We start from the raw sequence: 21,000 nt of genomic DNA, 5'->3' as shown, positions 1-21,000 counted from the left end.
TGCATACAAAACACACACTTACATTCATACACACAATCCAGCGCAGGGGGGCACAGGTTGATCCACTCCAGGAGAAATGAGTGAAAATGGAGCGGAGAGAGAGATTCAATCATTTCTCTCTGATGGTTGCGGCTCTCCCCAGAGAGACTGAAATGAGAACACGGCACTTTGCCCACAGCACCAGACTGTGCGCTCTCTCTCGCCGTGCACCGAGAAGAAGCCATTCGTTACACGATATAGCAGCAAGCAAAGCCGGCTCACAGTAACAGCCAGGAGGGGTTTGTAAATCACAACGTGTGTCTGTGTTTGCAGCGAGGGCTCTACCTGTTGTGGCTTTTGGAAGTTGTCGCTCAACATATGAAAACGCAAGAATGGCATCATGTCTTGCTCTGTTTCGAAACCGAGCGACAGAGCAAAACAAATCTTTAGAAAGTAAGAATTCATGCTGTGACTGTTTTGCGCTATCCAAAGTGACAAGCTTGGCTGAGGGCTTCCCCGCCCCCCACTTATACCAACACCCCACTCACTGCTGTCTTTTCTCTGCAATGTAAGATGAAATGAATATATGTTGGGTTATGAATCCAAAATCAACTAAGTGATTCAGAACGACTGGAGAAAGCATTTGGAGACTCGGGGTACCATGTTACTTTGCTCCTCTGCAGACGGAGAGCATCCACACCCGTCACATTTTACATTGTGCTCCTTTTCTCTGGCCCGGACAAAGTCAGCACAGGCTCCGACTTCATGCCACTAAATGAAAGACAATCAATTATTGACCAAAGTAATGACTTATTAATTACCAGCATCATCTGCACCAGCATTTGATGGTGGCTTAATGGACTTGGATTTCAATAGACAATATCTGCAGAGTAGAATATATGAACGCTTGTCTTCCAAAGCTAATGGTGACATTTAAAAATATATATATGCATGGAAATGATTTCTTCCTGGGCCGTGCAAAGATGGGTGATCTGCGGCCGTCTGCTTTGAGAAGGGGGTTATGGAGAGAGGGGCAAGAAGAAAAAAGAAAGGAAAAGAAAGTTTTTTCCCCCTCTCCACAGCACGGTGGGGGCGTGCAGTGTTGTGATGCACTCTCCGCCGCTCTAACCATGGCAACGGCTGTGTGACACACACCGCTCACTGCTCAGCCATTACATAAGGCATAACAGAGTACTGCACAGCACAATGTGGAGCTGGGGAGGAATAGTGTAGCTTGGCAAGAAGGGGCTAGGGCTAAACTAAAAAAAGGGAGCTAGTGACCATGCAAACTTAGGAGTGTGGCTCCCTCCTGGCCTGGAGTGACCTACTTTAAGCTAATGGTAGGGTCTGCGCTCCAATGGAAGTCAAAGCAGCGGCGATTGGCCAGGGAAAGCAGAGGAGACTCTGAAGGGTAAAACCCATTTCCACTGTTCTGTTGACAAGTGACTTGAGTACTATTGGCCTGTACAGTGCATAACCAGGCCGCCAACACAAAACGTGTCTCTGCATGTGTCCTTGCATTACGCTCTTTCCGAATGCCATTTAGGTGTCTCTATGCTGTCCACTGAAATATAAAGTCTCTGTAGCAGAGGTTATGTGCTTTTTATTAATGACAACAGAAAGAGGCTATTAAACTCTCCTAGCCAAGAGACACTCTCCGTCCCTATTGGTTGCAGCCCGGGCTTTCCAGCAGCAAGTTACCATGGGGATTCTAGATCTGATTGGATGTGCTTCGTCCCGGCGGGCCTAGAAATGATTGGTTGCCTTGGTCTCCTTGACATGGCAGTAATGATGGGTCAGTGTACGTTGAGACAAATAAGAGAGGGACTGGAAGTGCATGGCACGTCTCAATGACACCAACGCAGACAGCCCGGGCGGCAAGGCTGGCAGGCTGCTTGTGTTGCTGGGGGGTCCCATCTTAACACGGGCAGAATAGAGAGGGATTTCTAATCCTAGAGAATGCTCTGGATTTCTGCGCAGCCATAAACAGCTGGGGACTGGTGTTAGCACTTACTGTAAAGGGTCACTGAGTTAATTATCAACATTGGCCGATGGGTGACTGTTCCTCTTTCATGCAAAAGCTCTTTCAGAAAGTGTGGAACTGAGTGAATGGTAGCAGGTTGCTTTGATTGTTTTGTCTTTAGTGCACATACACACACATCTTTTCCCAAACCATTTGCAGTGTCTATAACACCTGTATTATATTATTTCCCTTCTTTTTCCTCTAAAAATAAAATGAATATGTCCAATCAAACTGAAGATCTAATGGAGTGGAAGAAATCAGCCCTAGAAAAAAAAAATCTGTTCAGCAGTGCGTTCCACACTAAACCACACACACAGTCATCACTCATCACAGATGTCAAGGCAGTCCTTTTCAGAATGTTAATAGATGGGGCTGTCGATGATGACGGACAATTATATTTATTGCTTTGAATGCAGGTACGACTAAAGAGCTTAGTTCCAAATGATGCTTGCCAATCTACCTTCAGTACGATACATGCATATTAATTATTCACTCACATTTCTTTCACTTAGCCGATCAAAAAAAGAAAAAAGGCACAGAGACCAATTTCACCTTGTTAACCAGATTCATTTAGATACAGGGAAAAGATGAGGGGAAATCAATTAAAGTCAATTCAACTGTGTAAGATTCAGAAAGATCCTCAACTGATAATATTTAAAATTCAGTTCAGTCTAGTTAAAAGCATATGTAGTCTAGAGTCTTATCTCTTTGTATGTACTGCAAACTACACAGTAATAAAAAGGAAGGGGATAAACTGAAAAGAGAGAGACTAAACTATCATAAATCTATATTGTTGTTTCGTCATCAACAAACAAATTAACTAGCATTTGCTTTTAGCTAGCATGCAGACAATGAAATGACCTGCCAGCCATGTTAAAAGCTGTGGTGACATGACTGGTAAGGCTGAGCCCAGATCCATGCATGCATATGAGACTGCCATGCCATCCATTGAAACACCTGTGCTGTGTGTGCTGCTATCATCGACTATGAGCAATGTAGGGTAAGTGGGGGTAGGGCGAGTAACCTCATTATGTATAAGACTGATTGGCACATACTGCAAGGCATCTACTAAATGTGCAGTTCATTCAGCTGTCAGCTCTGAGTTCTTAAGCAGTGTCAGGCATACAACCTTATCAGCCACCGAGAACTATACAGTATGTAAGATGCACAGTAAGAAAGAATGAACTTCAAATATTTGTAAAAGGATTTAATCAGATGCACTATTTTCTGATGTAATATACTGCAGTGTTAATTTCGTAGACTAAGACTATGACGAAAAATATTCGTCTACGAACCTTTTTCACGGACGTAAACTAAATAAAAACTAAATAAAAAGGCAGATGAGATGACGAAGACTGAGACTAATTTAACTGACACTATAGTCTACGAATAGGAACTAGACGAAACTGTTAGGGCGGGACGAATGGAGAAGAGATCCAATCAGAACTACTCTTTCTGTGGGACAAGTTGGGAAGAAATCCAATCAGTGCAAAGCAGCAAATGCAACCCTGTTTCGGTGAAAATCGACGGGAGACCGCGCAGGTGTGAGCGGGTGGAGTGAGCCGTTGTGCTGAAAAACTCTGCGGTATGATGGACAAAAATGATAGTCAGGGATATCCTGCCCGTTAACGATGTCTAGGGGAACGGCTAAGTTCCGCGATCTGTTTGTAGTAGGCTCTGTCTCGAGTTTGAATACACAGAGCCATGTGAAACTGCCGCCTCCATCCGTTAGTTTCTGTTTTTAAGTTACAATCAACTCCGATGCATGGACAGCGTTCAATTAAAACCTCTAATTGTATTATCTAAAAGGCTTTGATGCAAAAGAAGTCCGAACACACACAACGGCAGCAGTGTTGCTTAAAGGAAGGCGCAGTTGCTCAAATGTATCAGCACCTCAACTGCGTGCTGCTGCTGCTGCCCAGGGGCGGCCTTAACAATCTCGGGGCCCCTTTCAAGACCTAGTGTGGGGCCCCCCACTTTTTTAAAATATTTTCTTTATTTTCTTTTTTTTAATAAATAATGCTTGTGCATGCTCCCCGCAAAAAGAAAAACGATTGTGGAATCCAGTTGGTTCATAGACAGATCATGAGATAATGGACCCCCGGGCAAAGGCTCTTAAAGCCCCCCTCCCCCCTATCCAGTCAGGTACACTGATTTTATGTGAGATTATTACTAATGAAATAGAATACATGTTTTGTATTACAACCATTAAATCTGTGTATGTATTGCATATTCAAAACTTAATACCATTCAATGAAGAAAAAAACACTTAGTCGACGAAGTCCGCTGCAGATTTAGTCAAACTAAAATCTGCTTATATTTAGTAGACTAAGACTAGACTAAGACTAAAAGATTTTAGATGACTAGAATAGGACTAAGACTAAATTTTGACACTTGAAATATGAACTGCTATCTACAGTTTGTTCGGCCAACTGTTGATGACAAAGCGCTGGCGGCCTGGAGATCACTGGGAAAGCCGGGGGGCAATGGAAATAACGCTGGGGTCAGGGAGTTTATTGGAGCAGCTAGCCTTTGTTGTAGCTGTTTTGCTACTTTAAAAAAAAAGGTGCTATGAGCTTAGGTTTCCCTGTTACATAAGTGTCGTAAACACCCCTTACCCAGACTCCCACATGCTTCCCATCTGTCTCACACAAACACGTACTTATAAAAGAAAGCAATGGTGTATTTGTGTGCTGACAGGTCAGCCCTGCCCCGTGGGGACCAGACAACTTCTCACTTCATTACAGGTTTTCATCTTCATCAGCCTATCTGTGTGACTGACTCACAAGGCTAAAAGGAGGATTGGGTTATTAAACTGCTGTAACTACCATAGCTACTGTCTCTGCAAACACAACATTGGGGATTTTCCAACATCCGAAAACTGTTTATTGGACTAATGCACCACAAATAAGATATACATAAAGAGACTTGAGACTTCTAAATATGATATGCAAGTAAAGGAAACATAACATTGTATTTACATGTCACTGTATACAACAGTTACAAAGCAACTAACAACTTCTTTTCTTTAACCAAACAGGGAGAAAGAAAGAATACAACACACACGGATAAAACCCAAGTTAAAAAGTTTGAAAAATCTATTGACTTTGAAAGCCCAATAGGTGCACTTGAGGGAGGTGATGGTAGGTGTGTGTCATTGCTTATGTCTTAGGTGTCACAGGAGCAGACTCTCCCGGACCGAGGTGGAGCCAACCTGTCTGGCGAGGGAGGAAATGCAGAGACACAGAGGGGGATGCTGCTGGAGAGACGACTACGTGTCCTCCCATCAAACTCAGCCGCTACAACCTATACATGACATGCTGTAGTGTCTAACTGAGATAAAGACCTCAAAAAGCACAACTTAAACTCTTTAACTGGAGCCCAGAGGCTGTCCGATTTACGTGACAACGGGGACTTCAAACAAGGGATGGCAGTTTGCTGCTTTTATCAAATTACTAGAATTCTTTTTTTAATTTATTTATATATTTTTTTGGTGTATTTTAAAAATTTTGGATAGTTTTAGGCGCATAGTTAAAATGGGGGGGGGGAGAGAGAGAGAGAGAGAGAGAGAGAGAGAGAGACAGAGAGAGAGATAAAGAAAGCGGGAGAGGAGACATGCAATAAGTGGACAGTTCTGGAGTCGAAACCCAGGTCTGCCGCGACACAGACTTAGTCTTAAAAGAGTAGTTAAACATTTTAGTAGCTTAGCTTTTTGCCTCACTCTCCGGCTCAAGAAAGGGCGTCAGAAACCGTGCAATGCACAAGCATTTTTGATGCAGAAATGAGAAAAGGTCACCGGTAGTCAAGGGGAGCAAGTCAAAAGATAAACTTTACAAGATCACGAGACGCTCCTTTGTGCTTGTTTGGACTAGTTTATCTACCACTTTATGATGCGTTCTATATTTTTACCCTTTTTACATTATGTCATTTTAGAAACAAGGAAGTGCCCATGACGGATGGTTTCCTTCCAGTATGCATTTGGTTCTAAAAGGATAAGTGTAATGCGACGTGATTAACGTGATAGAAGACATTTTATTTCACGTATTATGCTCCGACTTTAATCACGATTAACGCATTCACACTGATAGCCCAACAAAAAAAATAATATACGTATATATCTTCATTGCTATTGTGGTACTGGTTTTAGCCATATCACCCAATTGTAGTTATTGCAAATGTTTCTCATACCTCCGTATAACTTTAATATGCCCTAATACAAAAAACTAAACAAAAAACAAACATTGCACAGCTGTGACACCGCCTTCTAACAATCATGTTGAACTACTACTAGAGAGATTTTCCCTTTAACAAAATTCAGCTGCCATGACCGCAAAAAGTGAGCCAGGCTGCATGCACATCACCGGAGGGGGGCTTCAAAAACACTGAATCACCCATTCCGGTCATAATATAATGGAGGGAAAAAAACGGATGCAAAGGAGATATTTAAAAAAGCCTGTCTGATTGCCAAGGGGAGAGGGCATGTGCCAGTGTACCATTCCTGTAATCATGTGGGCTAGCTGGGGCTTTGATTATAAAGACACACCCAGTGCCTCTGGAGCTCAGCGGGCGCTGGGCATGACTGTGCATTACATTGCATCAAAAGCGATTGGCGGAGTGTTCTCCTGCACTGTAATAAGGAGAGCCCTTCCAGAAGGTGCAAAAAACCACTGTGGGGGCACTGAACAATGTCTTTGCTGGGGTGTAATCTGTCCTCACATGGCTTCTTGGCACAACAGGCCCCGAGAGAGAACCGGAGAACAAGAGTGCTCCAATAAAGAGGGCTACTGGAGGACTCCAACATGGACCATTTATTTCCCCCACTAAAACTGGAGAGGAAATCGTGACGGGGGAGGGGCCCAGAGGACTCGTGTCTTCTCCTCTTACATCTCAATATTTGCAAGGGTCGAAAGAAGTGCTGAGAGAGCCAAAACACACACACACACAGAAACACGATGGAAGCGTCAGATGGTATTAAAGACAAACATGTATAGGTGAAAACACTACCAATTTGTTTCGGAACAGAACGCAACGTGGGTGGGGGGGGGGGGGTCTGCAGTGAACTCTGGCCCTCACTGACAGCTGCAGTTACCTTGAACCAGATGTTCTGATATTAGGTTTGGGGGTCAAGGGAGAGGCACGGGGAGAATGTGACGACGGATTGAAAGAGATTAAGAGAAATGTGGGGCTTTTTGAAACCTTGGGTCTCGGGTTGACTTTAACGAGACTTGAGTGACACATATAAGGGGAAATCAGATCAATGGCGGCGAGCGAGGCAAGGGAGAAAAGCAGAGATCGGAGTGTTGACGCGGTAAGGGAAGATGAGGAAACAAAGGGAACAAAAATAGGTCATGGGCCTTTTTCACAGAGAAGGTTCACTGAGTGTATGATGCTTGTGTTCAGTCGACCCTGCGTGTCACTGTTTAGAGGCTACGATTTACAGCATTTCCATATAGATGACTTCTAAAGCACAGTATCCCATCATATAAGAGCATATGGTTAACTGTCAGCTCACTATCAGCCGACATTTCAACACTGATAGTGATCTGGTATCTAAGTAGCAAATCTAATTTATTCAAAAAGTGTTAGGAATTCTGTAGACTGCTTGTTGTCAATTTTTTTTTGTCAATCAGTGAATATCTCCTCACCATCTGATACCTGTCCTTACTATGTGTGCATTGAAAAATAATCCCGTGTTTATACACAGCCTAGGCTCTGTGAACAGGTATGTTGCTAGCTACAGTGGTACAGTGTTTACGTACCCTTTGTATTACATGCCCGTTTATGTGTATCAACAAATTTGCAGCGCGAACACAGTACAGACAGGTAGCGGATCATAAGGAGATATTCACTGATGTTTTACAAAAAAAGGGATTTTGACAACAAGTGTTCTCCAGAATCACTGACTCCACCTGTAAAATACATTTGTCCAGGAAAAATGAAAGTTAAAGCTGACAAAAAATAAAACACAAAATAAACCACAGGTTGAGGACGTAGTATATACACACCTTCCATTGCTACCCCACTCAGCTTGTCCACTCTTGAATCACTGCAAGGTAATGGCTTTAAAGTGCTGGATTGCCCTCCCCCCAGCCACCCCCACTTCCCCATTTACTGAAAGCTGATCACGCTCATGAATCTTTAACACTGACAGTCACTTCAGGATGTCGCAGGATGGGAAGGGGAGGGCTTTCTGTGCGATGATGCCGGGCTCTGGCTGTCAGAGAGCTACGCTAAGGAGGGCAGGGGGGGGGGAAGAGAGGCCGAGAGTCAACGGATGGCCAAATTGATTAACTGGTATAAGCAAAGCACCTGTCCGCAACAATTTAGTCAACAATTCATCCGTGGCTGAGAGCACAGCCTGATGGGAGATTCGGATGTCACTGGAAGAAATCAGATGATTGTTTTCTCAGCTGATCTCTGTCTGTGATTTGTATCCGGGACAACAATCAGTTAATTGTTTTAATTGATTGGTGTTGGTCATCGATATGGCCACGTATCCGTTTGTGATCCCTCCGCTCATTGTAACCCAGTGTTATCTGGGATTCCTTGCTGTCAAACACTTTGCTGATCTCTGTTCAAACACTGGACACTCTTCCTTATTCCCAGGTTGTGTAAGCAGCAAAAAAACAAAACAATCGACCAGCTGTTTTTAACAAATGATGCCAACACACAGGGTATAGCTTCTTTATAAATCATGAAAATCAACTTAAAGAGTGGCATTTTTAAGGAGCACTGTGCCTTTAAATTGTTAGATTGAACATAAAGAGATCTGTTTTGTCCATGACACGCAGCTCTCAAAAAAATATTAGACAAAAACACTGAAAGACAATATATTGATTTGGCTTCACCATTTTGAGTGCAGGTCAACTATAAGCTATGTGTGCACTGTGTCAGCTATAGGATGTAGGGAAATATAAATATTGTCTTGAGACTGAACACATGCATTAACACTACATATTTTGCACTAAAGAACAAGTGTACTACATATCTTCATACAGCGGGACAAAAAGCTTGGCACATTACATTAGTAATAAAGAAAGTACATTTTCAACTCATTTCAGCTGATGCAAACTATTATTTTGAGGATAAGCACAATTAGGAAATGGTGTTGTTATAAATGCCGGCTGTACAGTGAACCTAAATTACAAATTCTGGCCAAAACCATCAACTGCTAAGAACCACGGAATAATAATGGTTTCGAGAGTGAGGATGGATGAATACTTCAGACCAACGGGACTATTGGACACAGTCATCTCTTTTATAAAATGGTTGGATCTAGACACTACCGGGCGCAAAGACAAAACTCGACAAAGAACTGTGGGGAAATGAGGTAGGGAATTCAGCAGACCTCCTCCACACAGTAATATATGTACAAGTCAGAGAGATCGTTAATCTTAAGACATTGTTCAAAACTGAATTGTGACCCTATAGACAAAAGGTCACACTGTGAGGCTCATCTGATAGCAGTGCCTTGATGTTTTCACATCGAAAAAAGGCACTGTCTGCGCTCTTCCATTACTACAAGAGAAACCGTCCGAAGGAATGAAGCGTGGAATAAACAGCATGTACAAGCAGCACTTATCCCAGTTCAAAACAAAAGATGTAAACAAAATCCTATCGTTTTGCACATTTGGTCATTTTGTGTTTGAACTGGACTTTCTATTTGCCACATTGCACAGTAGAGTTGCGTAAAAGGGAGAGTTGGCTCTGGCTCTGCTGCTCACCTTGGTTTCAGTCCAGAGAGTCCCTCAGGCCATTGCTGCAAGACGGCAACGCTAGGAAACCTTTGAGCATCATCCACTTCTTCTCCCTGCTGGAAGAAAGAAATAACAGGTAAATAGGGATGTAAAGTACAAATGTAGGCCTCGTTTATCAACCGTGCGTAGTCCAGAAAAAAGGGTGTACGCACATTTCAACGCAAACCTCTGCATTTATCAATTTGGACGTGAGCTAGGGTACGCTCAAATCTCACGCCAGTTCTCACCTCGTTTACGCAAGTTTGTAAACAGGATGGACTTGCAGTGCTGGCTGTGCCGGGTAGCCGATGACTTTGTTGGACAATTGTTGGTAGATAATACTAATTCAGTGTTTGCTCAGTCCGAGATAAGTTATCATTTAAAAAATGTCATCCTATGGTGTGCAACTGACTAGGAAGGCAGACCCGCACACGGAAATATATACACATTTTTTAATTATTAATATCTTACATTAATTGATTATAAAAACAGGGACAGATACCTTTTGTCAATCACCTAAATTAATAAATGTTCACCTCTAACAATATTCAAAACAACTTTGATGTGTTTTCATTACTGCATAACAAGTCTTCAAAAATATCCATATTTTGAAAAACAATAACTCAGCCACTTCAACAGCTCTCATGGCAATTTAATCAGCAAAACCAACAGAAAGAAGGCTTGAAAGAGGGATCTTTAGGATTCCTAGGTGTGCTCATGTTTCCTGATTTGGCCAAAAATTAACAAACCTCAAGCTGTCCATGTTGTCATAAATCTGCACAAACATTGCTTAAAGATCTGTCAGTGTAAACTGCACCAGATCTACACAGAGATGCTAAAAACAATGTTGCCACAAAATATGCCATGCATATTACAAATCCTACTGCAGTACAGGTTCTCCCTGAATAAGGTTTACACACATATGAATTTAAATAAAGAGTTGTTTCATAATCTTAATGAAAAATGAAAAAGAAGACATACCAGCTTTATTTTTTGTATTATAAGCGTATTATAGGTGTGGGATTGGTCCATCAACAAAAAACCATAACCTTAAGTAGAAAATGTCAAACCCCTTTTCAACAAGCTACCTTTAGCAAACACAGCCCAACTGTTAAGGCCATCTTAACCAGTGCTAGCGGTTCTCATGAAGTTAGCATGGAGCCGCAAGTTAAGGCTACAGGGCCTTTCCATCTCCCCTGGGACCTCCAAGCTTATTACATCGTACAAAGTACAGTGTGCCTTTTATAATCACTGCGCACAATTAATTAGACAGAAAAAAAGTTTAAATTTTAAATCATATTCCCATTTGGATAATTAGAAATGGCAAATGATAACTTGAAAAGAAGAAAAAGGACACTACTAGGCTATTTGGCTATGCTGAAAAAGGGTTCACGATGGCTGAACCCTCATGGCCTTGGTGATTTCTCCCAAATACCTGCCAAGGGAACCAGCTGAGGAATGAACTCACGTGATGTCATGAGCTGACATAACTGGAGAGTGAACCCTGCACAAGTCCTGAGTTAGAAAGGTATTATTCGCTGTTCTGAAGTGATGCACAGCACACCCTCAAAACAGCTGAAATCAGTCATGACGAGCTAGGGAAGGTGACCAAATGTACAGTTTAACCCATTGATGACTATGGCAATCTAGGATGCATGTCCTTAATGCCTGAGGGTTTTCTGAAAAAATAGTACTAATTGTCAAGTCTACCAAAACCTTAATATCTAAGCCTGTGTAGCACATAGAAACATGAAATAAAATACATTTAAAAGTTAAGGTTCACAGGTTTTATTTAAACATGCTCCCTTAGCGCTTACAAACCAACAAATATTTCTAAAAATCGTCAAAATTAGATGAATTAGAAAATTATTAAATATTGTTAATAAATAGATGCAATGTGTTGTGTGATTTTCGTCAGTAGCCTATAGTAGACCTTGATTCTGCGCATCAAACGCCACTAACTGTTCTGTCGCCGACATAGCTGGCGTATTTTTTTCATTATTTAGTTTTATTTTATTTTTTGATTTTTTTTTGATTGACATGATTTTCGGCAAACCACACAACTTTTGGGTGGTCACGTGGTCTTAAAAAAATCAACAAAACCCACCTCATGTGTATTTGAACCAATGACAGTGCATTCTATGCTGGGAATGCCATGAAAATGAAGTAATAATGCTGCGCGACGCAGCATCAGGCAGGAGAGCCAATGTGGCATCGCGCAGCAGCTGTCATCAATGGGTTAAACATGAAATCCCAAAAGTTTTTAATGCTACAGTCAATCTCGTATTTTTTTAGTTAATTTTAAAAAGTCAGTATTATTCTACTCCACCTCCTTTCCCTTTTCCCTTTCCAGCATGCTTCTTAGTTCTCATCCTCTGGAGGAATTTCCTGGGAGCTTTAATGCCGTCACATGCTCAGTCTCAGTCCGGCCCTTGATCTGTGGGGCTGAGTGACACAATAAGGCAGGAGTGTGAAAACACTGTTGGTCCACTTGTAGCAATAATAAAGCTGTAGATTCTCACAACATTGAGACACGTCTTTGCTTCGTTATAATAAAAGTCAGTAAATTGCTTGGAAGACTCACTTAATAATAGTGATTTCTTCACAGAAAATCAATTAGCAATAAAACAGTAAGGAACTAAATCACAGATAGTTGCTGTCATGCCGTACAGAAAAATTATGTTTTACATGCAATGCTGAAGCAGGTCATCCATCATTTAAAAAGGGGCAGTCAGCAATTCTGGAGAATGCTTGTGGTCAAAATCAGTGAATATTTCCTCACAATATGCTACCTGTCCGTACTGTGTGTGCGGCGCACTGAAAGAAAATCCAGTATTAATACACAGCTGAGGTTCTCTAAACTGGTATGTAAACAAAGGGGGCCCACCAAAGCTTACATGCCCTTTTACAGAGACTAAGCTGTGTATTAACACTGGATTCTTCAGCACACACAGAGAATGGAGCAGTTCATGAGAAGATATTCAGATTTCGAAAAAAGACAAGATTTTGACAACAACCGTTCTCCAGAATCACTGTCTCTCCACCTTTAACTGACTGCTGGCATATAGGAACCTGCAGTGGAATCCCCTTGCCATCGATTCAAATGCTTGCATACGAGTAAAGCATTTAAAGCATGGGCAATTTTCTCTCTTTAAGATCATAACGCCTCTGGCATTTTAGACTGGCTTGAGCCATGCCAACACTTCCTGTGACATCACAGCCAGTGGTGACATTAGTGATGCGATCCAAAGACCGGTGGCATGTCACAGCAGAAGTCTGCATTGCAAGTGTGCAAATCATGTAGACACGCTGGAGCAGAAGATCTCCTCTGGGGAAAAAAAGACAAAGAGACTGTGCTCCTTTTCCACTGCGCCGGCGTTCTAACCTTGAAGGGCTTTTCTACTTGGCACAGAAAGCCTTTGGATGACACATGGTGTAACCTAAACAAAAACACGCCACTCTGCCAAGACTGTCACTGAGCTTCAGCAAGCAACTTTAATTGAGGTTTATGTATCCGTGAATGCTGGCACCACGCAATCAATGGAGCTGCTTGTTAATTATTGGTGAAGGCTGTTTAATAAAATAAAATCTCAATACAAATATGAAACGCTGCGCATACAAAATGGATGAAATACATATACACGCTATGGATAAACACCAACACAGTAAACCTGACACCTTCTCCAAAACCCCACACACGGGATCATAGGACTGTCTCACTTCTCAAATACACTCTCAGTCCAACCATCTGTTGGTATTTAAGAGAGGTCAAAGATTATCAGGTTAAAAGTTCAAGCTCCCCTTAAACAGGCCGCAGTTGATTAAACTATAACTGGTAATAGATGGTGTCATGCACTGTGCAAAACCTCACATTGTGGTTAATGCTTGTGATAAAACAAAGTGATCCCAGCTGAATAAAATGAGCCTCACAAAACCATGTGTGAATTAAACATAAAAACACCATAATCTGAGGAACTGAACAACTACAACAGAGATCACCTCCAAGTTCATTACAGCTTTGAATGTGGTACAGTGTCATCAACAACAGCATTGACGTGTCCTTTGACAGAGCCAAACCTTTGGAGTGTACTCGTAATCTCCTTCTTTCGACCAAAGTTGGCACAGGTTCCTTGAGTTGGAAGGCTTTGTCACCCAGGCTGGGCTAACAATGCTAATGAGCCGGCTAATCAGGTTCGGATAGGGACAAAGGGTGGATAGTTCATGTGCTAGAAATTGACCAAAATGGCCAGGTCACCCAGGGGCTAAACGCCAATAGAATCCATTGGGTGCCTATTGAATGGCCCACTAATGGCTTTCAATTCAATAAGAATCAAGGCTGATGTCCAACCTAATGAAAAAAACACCTGACGCGTTAGCTCTAGTTACACCAATTTTGGTTCCATCTAAGGGGGTGGAGGCCGTGAGGTGTGGTAAACCAACGCAATCAGATAACTGGGCCTAACAAAGATTTCATTATATGTACAAGTAGCAGGGTGACAAAGGTATACAGGTTTAGCCACAAATAGGGCTTGTGACTGCTTAAAAGTTAAGAAGTATTGTTGTATAAGCACGTAGCAGAACGTTTAAAAAAAACATGGACTGGCAGTAGGTAGGACTTGCTGGAAAAGTGTAAAACTTTAGTGCCTCGGTTATGTGTTGGGATGCTCCAGAACAAGACACTTGATACCCTACCCACTGACGTAAGCAGATGCCCAATAGCAAACACTGCAGGAATGTGGTTGTACTGGGTTTCTCTGGGGAGATGTTGAATTCTAACACAACATAGCAAAAAAAAGACACCCATGGACAGGAAAATCTTGATTAAAAATAGAAGAGTTTGTTTATCTGTCAAGATCTTTTTACACATTCTTCAAAATGGGGAAAAAAATGGATGTGGTACAATGGTTATACAGTATATCTTACCTTTTGTCATTGTCAGGCATTTTCAGGTAAAACATGTTTTTAACACATATTTCAATGAAACACAAATAAACCTACCAATTAACAAAAATACAATTAAAGAATCATGAATAGTGTTTTAAGCAAAGCGTGAACTGTATTAAACATTTCAAGCCAAACATGAAACACCCTCACTACCTAAGCATTAGTCTTGCCAATTTGAATGCCTTATTTAAATGTTATTATGAAGCATGGCATGGTGCAGGAGGCTGCTTAGGATGTATACTGTTTTTACTGAAAATCTTGGGAGTCTGGTTTACAGAGATCCTCACATAAAAACAAGTATTCATTACAGGTTGGCACTGTGCCCGCAGATTGTGATGGGATGCCCTGATGCAGATGTAACTCCATGTGCAAGGTGCCCATACATCTGTTGCTCGAATAGCAACAGCCAGCCTAAGTACCATAATGAGGCCGATATGATGCGTTGTAAAAGGTGAGTCATAAAAACTAGAGAAAGCAAATGTGCAAGTAGCCGACGCAGCCACTGAAGTGGACGGTTATTGCGTGCGCAGCGGATTGTATCATGCTCTTGGAGATGTTTTGGGAGTTCATCTTGTGACTAGTCTGCAATGTCAACTGCATATCCATTGTGCTTCTGTGTGTGTGTGTGTGTGTGTGTCTGCCAGCTTTTATTGCCCGTCACAGTTTGTAAGGAATTAGTTCCTGTGGAGGCCTCGGGCTGTACAGTGGATTCGGGCACAGGATAAGGAGGTGCCATGTTAGCATGGAGGGGGGGTGGAGGAGATCAGCTCACACAACTATGTCACTACGTCAGCCAAAGACTGAGACAATGTGACAGGCCATGAGGCCAATGCTCAATATTTTTTTTTTTAGAGAAAAGTAGATCCGGCTGAGGAAGAGGTTCATGGTTTATTAGTATGTTCCATTGAATTAACCTGTGAGTGGGGGGAATAATCTCTGGAGCATGTTTAGGGGGATGACTGTAAACCGCCGGCATTAAGAGTGCTGCTGCTCTGAAAACAGAACATGTAATTGAACCAGACAGAGCAAAGAGCAAAGTGAAGCCGTCTTCTCTCCCTCCCTCTCTCTCTTTCTCCTTCCCTGTCATTGTCTCCATTTACACAGTCCCATGCCTAAACACTTGGTGACAGCCAGGTCAGGTAGACCCTAAAACTGTGGCTATTTAACTCTTATTTCACAGAAAGACTCGCTGCCAGAGAGCCACTAATTGGACCCAGCATTATATTTCTTTCGGAAGTGTTTTGTGAAATAACCGATTTCTGGAAACACCTGTGTTTAAAAGAAATCTGAGATGTCTACGGGGTGGGAAAAGTAGTGTTCGTCACATACTACTATGGCTAATTCTAGACATCTTGAGACATGGTATAAAACAAATGATTAATTTGTGGTGAAAACAAGCACTCCATTTCATTGCATCTCTCAACCAAACCACAGAGGAAACCCTGTCAGGTTAAAGAGCACTCCCACATTGACCATGTGAAAATGGGGAGACGTCATCTGAGATGACTTAATTCCCTCGTCTACTGTCATTATTGCTATTAAAAGGTCAAAGAACTCCACCCCTTACACAGATATTGTCAGTCAAGCTTCTGTAGCAGGAGCATCAGTGTAACATCACGGCTCTGCCTCCTACCCAATGAGTGCCTTTGTTTTGAACATGGCTGCCAGATGTAATGGGAGGGGCCGTTTTGTTTTGACAGCCCACATCTTCAGGTGCCAAAACCGCAAATCTCTGGAGTAAAAATAAGGTATGAATGGGGAGCACTTCCACATGCAAACAAACACACGCACGTTCATATACTCCATGTGGGACAAATAGAATTAATTTGGCTTCTGTTGGGTTGGAAATGTAATTAAATTATGTAGAGTTTCAGTGCCTGCATATGTGAATTACAAACTTGAATCACGGAATTGTTTTGTTTGCAATAGTAACATAAATACACAAAACCCAAAATGAAAGGAAACATGGGTTTATCTTTCTAAACACTCGAGAACTTAAGCAGCAGGAATGTATTCCCACTGTGTGAGCGGAGATAAACAAAAATGCCCTTTAGCTTACTACCCATTCCATTCAAAAAAGCTGGTCTGTTCCTGTGCTGGCAGTGGTGGGGGGTTTCTCTCACGGCATCTCAATTTGTAAAACATGTTGTACACGTGCAACACCAATTACACAGGGGGAAGTAGGGAAGATGCTTGCTTTCCCCCTCTACCCCACATTAAAAAAGCACAAGATCTGCCTTATTTGATCTAATCACAATCAACAGATCCAATACAAATTAAACAACACTACAATCATCATGCTAACAAGTTCTGTCTGTGTAGTTTAGGAAAAAAAAACGGCCTTCCATCGATTGTTACATACAGACCGTCAGTATATTTCTATCTTAAGAAATCAATGAATAAAACTGTGCGGTTTGCCTGTGTACGTTTTTTTGTACAGTTTGAATGTGAGAACGATTTGACATTATCATTCACCACTGGAACACTCCCTGGTCAAGTCAGAACTGTAACCTCAAAACAATAACCAATGAACCTCTTACCGCTGCCACCATCTTTTAAATGTCAGTTGTAAGTAAAGGTATCATTTGTCATATTAAACCGATGTTTCCTACACTGCCATAGGTCACGGTGTACATTAAGAGCTTTTTGTTGTAAGGAAGTTTTATTTCACGTTGGATTTGGAAAAGCATTTGTCACTTCTTAAGGACCCAATTACCAACAGCGAAAAATCAACCTATGAATTGTTCATTTAAAAACGATGGACACTGCTGCATGTCCATTAGGTAACCTAATCGAGCCAATTTATATGCAAACCATATTCATCCACGGGTATTGGTCATTTCACTCGCCATTTATGGTTCATTGTAGGAGTTAACGGGCCGTGATACGAGGCTCATGAACCTGTGCAACATTTGTATGTTCTCTGTGATTAATTAAAAGAAAAACATGTATATATTCAGCTGATGAGCTGTGTGCTTAATTTACTGATAATAACCTACAGTGTACCTGAACTGTGCAGTATATGGATGGAAAACTCAGGTCAGCTAAGGAGATTCCCTTTGCCTGCTGAAAACAGTGAAGATAAAGCAAGCAAAACCCATGTTATAGGTCACTGGAGGAACACTGCTGAGTCAGCGGAGAGCCAGAGACAAGAGAGAAAAAGAGGGAGAGAAAGAGAGAGAAATCACGCTGGTCAGGGGTTGACCCTCACGATGTGTACAGAAATTAAAAGCCCGAAACTGAATCCCCACATTCCTCTGGCTTTATGTCAAGCGAGTGAGAAATGCTGCTGTTCTGCACATGTCCACAGTCCATACTACCTTATAGCCAAAGCCTTTCAGATGGTGGGGAACGGGCACTGTTTACCATCCACTCCAGAATAAGGCTGCTGCGTACTACATTTTCAAACTGGTTTGCGCGGCATATTTTTCTCGACCACCCACCAAACTCCAGCAGGCGGCTTGCTTGCTCTCTGTCTGAGTTTTCTCTCCCTCCCTTTGGAGCCAAGGATTCCACCCTGGGCAGTGGGAAAGGTGCCAACCACATGCTAGCACACCCGGTGCCACATGAACATTGTTGCAGAAGGGGACTGCAATTCACCCACTCAACACAAATTAAGACTTCAAAGCACACCCCCTAACCTTTATGCACAATCTGGTCCACTCCGTCGATTTAGAGAACACACTATCTTTTTCCTTTATGATCTCCCTTGGTCATTCTTTGAGGGGAGAGGGGTGTTTCAAAACCTTTTAACAAAGAGCTTTATAAGCCCTATATTCAAATATATTTTTATTGCATATTTTATTACCATCGTTTAGATCAGTGATGACAGCTGCGGGAAGTGCAAATTAATCCCAGTTCCCATTCAAAACAGTAACAGTAACATGTGCTATACTGTACAGCTAAGCAGTACCAGCCTCACACACAACACAAGGGGAAACAGCTGCAGAAGCGTTCTTGTCACACAGTCATGTGACCTCTGTTGCCTGCTCGGTGGAAGCCAGAGGGGCTGAGGGGCACCTTCTTAGCTATGAGCAGTTAGACATCACAATATAATTTAGCTCAGGAGATCAATATGTGCTTTCAGTGGCTGACCTAGATAAGTGGAGGAGCGTGGAACTGTCGGAAATCATTGGTTTGCCTGCGAGCCTCAAGATCCTTGGAGCCCAGCTGGAGTCTCCATGGGAGTCGAGCACGAGGCAGTTATTCAAATAACGAAAACAATTAATGAAATAGCTACGTCATTCTACCATGAACTGATAAGTCAAGGATGCTTTGACAGTGTGTTTGTCTGTCCAATACAGAGCTTAGATGTTCCTGAATGTCACTTTCACGGGGCGTACTCTTCCATATTACATCATCCCATAATCAATCGGACCTCTTGTTAGCCAAACACTGGGCAGTAAATGTAAAGGTGCACGTTGTCCGAGAGCTCATTTGGCTCAATAATATTAAATCAAATAACCAATGTCATGGGAATGCCTCCTGTTGTTCCCCCAGTTCTGAGCAAAACCCGGTGATTTGGCTTGAATCTGACATCGGGTCTCTTCACTATTGAATCCTTAACCCTTCAAAACGACAGGCACTGTCATTCCTTGATAACATTTTCAATCAGTTAAAACCAAAATAGATCCTGTACAGTATGTTGTGTAAACAAGACAGGACATAGCTCTCAGCAGCACTGCTAAACGGGACGGCTGATTTGAGGTCAGCTAAACACCACCACCATAACAACACGCTCGGAGCACAGGGGGAGTACTCGTGCTCCCGCTCCTCCTCTTCCATGTCGGAGCCCTACTCGGCTTTCCATCAAACATCTCTGCCCCCCCCCCCCGTCCTTACCCTCCTCCCTCCCTCTGCTGTGAAAACCTGGCCATTTCCCCCACAGCTCATCCCTCACGCCCACCCAGGACCTGTCACACTGCTGTTTCCATGACGACGCAAACGCAAGATACAGCAGGGTGAGATGCCCAGCGAGACAAGGCAAAACAGATACCAAGGGGGGGAGCTGTGCACCGTGTCAAAAATACACCGTGGACCTCATACATGTATACAGCACATGTGAGACAAATAACATAATGTAGTCTGATCTGAAAAATCTTAAACCAGAGCGGGAGCCACATACTTTCTTGTGTGTTTGACCGGGGGTTTCTTATCTGGCAGCCAAAGTCTATCTTTCAGTTTGGTCAACAACATTTATGGTTATTTGTTGAACTGTTTAAAAACATGTGAAGAAGGGAAAAGGCTATCTCCAGTTTTTTATTAAACTGATCTTATCAGAATTGTTCTTCCTAAAAGGCAAAGCAACTCTTGTAGTCTCTCCTCCTACCATTGGGTCTTTAAAATGAATATGCAGAGTATGCTTTGCAAAAGCCTTGTGAAAAACCAGATTCCTGCCAGCATGTCATTCGACACTTCTCCTTTTCCACCAAGGCATTTGAAGGCCTGTCCGGAGCCCGGTGCATGTTCTTGAACCTGTTCTTTGCTTGAAAACATAATTGCGGCCCAGGGCGATCGCGACGAGCAGCAAAAATACACTGGACCAGTCGTGTTAGGATGCCTATGTATGCTCACAAAGCAAAGCCAGGAGCAACACTTGTAAATATACAATGTAGTACGCCTGAGACATGAGGCATAAAGAGAGACTTATACAGTGGCATAATGTTGGGGTCTTCAGCCCGTGGAAAAGCTAACTGGTTCTTAGAAGGTTCGCCAAATTGAACCAACTGTGAACGGGCACTAGCACCAGCACAGAACAAAGCGGCAATGACAGGGATGTCATTTTCCAGCTTGGTTGAAATGAGTCATCTTAACGATGTTAGCAAAGACAAGTGTATGGATGGAAACAAGGCGCCGTGTTAACAACGAAAATGTGACATTAACAAAAAGGGATTAATCCAAAGCAAGACTGCTTAGGTCTTGTGCGTTATGATCAGTATCTTGAACAAAATGTTATCATTATTTCTTAAACAAAAACCTTTTTAGATTCAGATCTGAACTCTAAAGTCGTATTGTGCTTAGAATATTCATATAAAGAGAGACCCATCGATGAGTTATGGGCTGCAGCTTATTTAGTTTTCCATTTTCAATACATCTGTTTTTGCCAATCGACAGTCCAAACCCCCAAATATATTCATTTGACTCTCAGAACTGAGAAATCACATTATAAACATTGGTAGCTGCAACATGAACTTTCTTGCCATTTAAGCTTGAATGGTAATCAATCATAATAATTGTTACAGACTAATTTTATTTTGAAGGACTTATCGATTAACTGCCTTTTATTTCACCCCTACACGAGTTTCAAGGCCTACGGGT

The 21,000-nt window shown here is 42.2% G+C and overlaps 1 protein-coding gene across 3 annotated transcripts in view; it reads right to left on the bottom strand.

Annotated features, from left to right (window-relative positions):
- Positions 1-21,000, bottom strand: part of ncoa2 (nuclear receptor coactivator 2) — a 61,691-nt gene that overhangs the window by 37,477 nt on the left and 3,214 nt on the right. For all 3 annotated transcript variants that reach the window (XM_080049748.1, XM_080049750.1, XM_080049749.1), the window contains exon 2: positions 9,727-9,815. The gene's annotated coding sequence lies outside the window, so the exon portion shown is untranslated. The remainder of the gene's footprint in view (positions 1-9,726; positions 9,816-21,000) is intronic.

The sequence above is a fragment of the Ammodytes marinus genome (genome assembly GCF_949987685.1).
Source record: "Ammodytes marinus genome assembly, chromosome: 21".
NCBI classification, from domain to species: domain Eukaryota; kingdom Metazoa; phylum Chordata; class Actinopteri; order Uranoscopiformes; family Ammodytidae; genus Ammodytes; species Ammodytes marinus.
The sequence above is the reverse complement of the archived record's forward strand: the minus strand, read 5'-3'. Positions and strand labels throughout refer to the sequence as shown.